At 46.1% G+C, this 4,182-nt stretch overlaps 1 non-coding gene across 1 annotated transcript; it reads right to left on the reverse strand.

Annotated features, from left to right (window-relative positions):
* Nucleotides 1-3,737: 3,737 nt before the first annotated feature.
* Nucleotides 3,738-3,928, reverse strand: LOC127693141 (U2 spliceosomal RNA). The gene has a single exon (XR_007979616.1). It is a non-coding gene; the product is annotated as a U2 spliceosomal RNA (small nuclear RNA).
* Nucleotides 3,929-4,182: the final 254 nt, after the last annotated feature.

Here is a 4,182-nt window from a genome sequence, read left to right on the forward strand (position 1 = left end):
GTTATGTTTTAATGATTTTTTTTTTTTGAGTCAGAGTTTCTCTGTGTAGCTCTGGCTGTCCTAGAACTCACTCTGTAGACCAGGCTGGCCTCAAAATCAGAAATCCGTCTGCCTCTGTTTCCCAAGTGCTGGGATTAAAGGTGTGGACCACCACTGCCCAGCCTTTATAATGATTTTTTTTAAGGTTTTCTTTTTTATTTTTATTTTAAACTGTGTATGTTGGAGGAGGGTGGGTGCACACTGAGTGCAATGGCCAAGGATACCAGAGACATCAGATCCCCGTGAGCAGGAACTTTAGACAGTGTGACCTACCTGACGTGGGTGCTGGGAACAAACTCACTTGGGTCTCCCAGAAGAGCAACATATGCCTGGCCTAGGGAGTGGCACTATTAGAAGATGTGTGCGTCACTGTGGGTGAGGGGTTTAAGATTTGCAGTTTAGCCGCCTGGAAGCCAGTATTCTGTTAGCAGCCTTCAGATGAAGATATAGAACTCTCAGCTCCTCCTGTACCATGCCTGCTTGGATGCTGCATGTTCCTGCCTTGATGATAATGAACTGAACCTCTGAACCTGGAAGCCAGCTCCCATTAAATGTCCTTATAAGAGTTGCCTTGACTGGGCAGTGGTGGCGTACACCTTTAATCCCAGCACTTGGGAGGCAGGGGCAGGCAGATTTCTGAGTTCAAGACCAGCCTGGTCTACAGAGTGAGTTCCAGGACAGCCAGGGTTACACAGAGAAACCCTGCCTCAGAAAAACCAAACAAACAAAAAAACAAAAACAAACAAAAAGTTGCCTTGGTCATAGTGTCTGTTCATAGCAGTAAAACCCTAACTAAGACATGCACTTAACCACTGAGCCATCTCTCCAACCTCCTTACCTGGGGCTTTTTAAAAGAGCAGAGATTAACAAAGGTACATTCTTATTTCTAAGAGAGATATTTGAAAAGCTGTGGGCTGGAGAGATGGCTCAGTGGTTAAGAGCACCGACTGCTCTTCCAGAGGTCCTGAGCTCAATTCCTAGCAACCACATGGTGGCTCACGACCATCTGCAATGGGATCCGATGCCCTCTTCTGGTGTGTCAGCAATAGCTTACTCATATACATAAAATAAATAAATATATTTAAAAAAAAAAAAAGAAGAAGAAGAAGAAAAGCTGTAACCATTAAGGGTCACAAAGGTGTTGTGACACACATCTGTAATCCCAGAACTTATGAGGTAGGAAGATCAAAATTCAAGGCCATCCTTAGCCACATAGGGAGATCACGACTCGCAGAAGCTTTTGCAGTCTTATCGCAAAATAGAAATGAGAACACTAAAACTGGCATATTTATGATTAACACAGATGGAACATAGAAGTTTGTAGTTCCTTTGGATCGTGAGTCAAAGTTGTATAAGACAAAACTACTGCTGGTGGGAAGTGAGGCATGGGGCACAGTCTGTGGTTCCACATCACAAGACACGCTTGCATCTCCTCATTTTGCCTGGGATAGCTCACCCCTGAATGTGGCTTTCTGTTAGCTCCCCTAATGGTGCTGCTGCTAGGTGCCTGCAGAGAGGGAAGACAGACCCTCATCTTGAGTAACTATAACTTTGACAAGAGAATGCCAATACAAATAATTCCTAAGTATGACAGGAGATTTGGGGTAGAGGGTTGCCGGGAAGTATACAAAACCCTGAAGCACATGAAAAGAATAGCCAGCAGCACAGGGGGGCTGAGATGAAACATTCCCCCCACCCCCACCCTCTACCCCCTACCCCCACCCCCACCCCCCACCCCCGACACACTCGGGTCTAATAGAGTGGTCACCACTGTGGCTCCACACAAGGCAGAGAAGTAACTGTGTTGTACCGCTTATAGAACTTTCTAGAATTCCATTTTAGTGTGCTAAGACCAAGCGAATGTACACAATGTCTCACCAGAGGACTCTGCTGCACTACCCTATGGAGGTGCAGGGCAAGTTTGGTACTGTTGGTTCTGTGGAAGTGGCTTGCCTCTGTGTTGAGAAGCCAAGCCCACCTCCTCTTACGTCTACAGTTCTCAACTTGTGGATCAGGACCATCAAACACCACGTGTTTCTAATGGACTCCCCCAGCCATGGGTTTATTTTCATTGCTACTCCGGAGCTATAATTTTGCTACTGAGCCACGTTGAGAAACGCTGTCCTACGGTGTCTCTCCGTCATCTCCCATTACATAGTGAGTTTCACGTTGTACAGCCTTGTGTCTGTGGGAATCAGGCTACTAGGCTCACTTTCATATCCCTCTATTGCTGTGCCCATTATACCAGCTCTAGGCTGTGCCTGACTGTTCTGCGCCCTGCAGCCTTTTCCGTGCTGATGTCTTGGAGTGGGTGGATAAGAATTAGTGTGAGGTATAGAAGTAACACCTTGTTGCCACTGCTCTGTGTTACCCCTTTGCCTCGTTTCTGGGCCAGATGATTTGGTATTGTTGGCCACTATTCAGGAATCTATGTGTACTCCTCCACAAGTTGTTTTCTGTCCACTGCTACCGCATGGCTCCATCCTATACCACAAAACAGCCAACTACTATTAGGGTGCTCCTTTAAGAGCTCTGTCGTGTGATTAAATGCAGAACACCAGTCTGTCTAGGAAGCTCCCTCTTGGGATCCAAAATATGGCCGCAAAGCTTCGACTCGAGGTTTGGATACTTCTTTCCGTTTTTCTTCTGCACTTGTTGTTGGCCAGGTCTAAACCAACCAGAGTCCAGAGCTAACTAGGCATGCTAGTTGGGAATCTAGCTCGATGGCAGAGTGCCTTTAGGTCCTATGGACAAACATCTACAGTTGTATGGTAGGCCAGGTGCATTGTATGTAGATGCCGGTCCTGGAGCACCATCTCTTGAACTAAATGAGCCCATGCCTGCGCACTGTCTCCACCCTCGGAGTACTGAAGCTGTCAGTATCTTGGTTGAGTGGGGAGTATCTTGGAGGTGGTGAGAGAGTCCTCATTCCTTGGTCTAACTGGGTTCTGCCACCTCTTTCAACCTGCAGCCTCCAAACTTGCCTTTCTTGGGGTTGTCAATTTACTGATATGAAACACCTGGTGTCCCTCCTGATTGAAAGCATGTGATGAGATTTCTAATCTCTCTGCCATCCTTGGCATCTGTCCATTGATTGTATTTGCCCCTTTCTGTCCAACTTTACTCTTTTCTGTGCATCCCGCAGAACTCTGTGAGGATTCCCATTTTTCCATTTATTAAACAGTTTATAGAGTCCACTGATGTCCAGCACCCCAGGTCCTATCATAACTTGTGGTAAGACTCAGACATTTGAGGGATTTGGCAGGCCGACCAAGTTCACTGGCCAGCTAATGTAGCTGAAATAGCTTGGGCTCTAGGTTCAGTGAAAGACCTTTAGTTAGAGCTAAAAGCAAAACTGGAAACATGATATTCAAATAAAAATCTAGTTGCCAGGAGAACAAGAGGTGTAGAGTTGATTACTTAAGAACTCTGGCTGGGGAAGGACAATGACCGCTTTTGTACCTTCAAGACCCTTAATGCGGGCCAGGAAACCCCATGTCCTCCCATTTTTTGAAACCGGAACTTCTGCATACACGTGGAGCATATCAACTTACACTAACCAGATACATTCAATACAGTAAACTCAACTTAAAACTAAAGAAAATTAAGCACAGTATGAGCTTTTGTACCAAAAAGAAAAAAACCCTGAGAGTTCTTTAAAAGAATCAATCTTTTTTTTAACCAAAATTATTCCCCGGAGGGGGTGCACCGTTCCTGGAGGTACTGCAATACCAGGTCGATGCGTGGAGTGGACGGAGCAAGCTCCTATTCCAACTCCTAGTTCCAAAAATCCATTTAATATATTGTCCTCGGATAGAGGACGTATCAGATATTAAACTGATAAGAACAGATACTACACTTGATCTTAGCCAAAAGGCCGAGAAGCGATACCCAATAACCTTTTCGCAGCCATGCTCTGCATCCGCGTTACACATTTAAGTCGTGGTGACTTCGTACACCATTATTTCCTGCTTTCTCCCGCCATCTCCTTTCTTCTCTTCGTTTCCATCTCTTTCACACCTCATTGCCTCTCCAGCACCCACAGCTTCAGCTATAGTTTCCACACGATCCTGGCTCTCCCGGCGTTCCCGAGCTCGCACGCCAAGTCTTATTTGCATGTCCGGCCCCCTCGTGAGGGGCGTG

The sequence above is a fragment of the Apodemus sylvaticus genome, chromosome 9 (genome assembly GCF_947179515.1).
Source record: "Apodemus sylvaticus chromosome 9, mApoSyl1.1, whole genome shotgun sequence".
NCBI lineage: Eukaryota > Metazoa > Chordata > Mammalia > Rodentia > Muridae > Apodemus > Apodemus sylvaticus.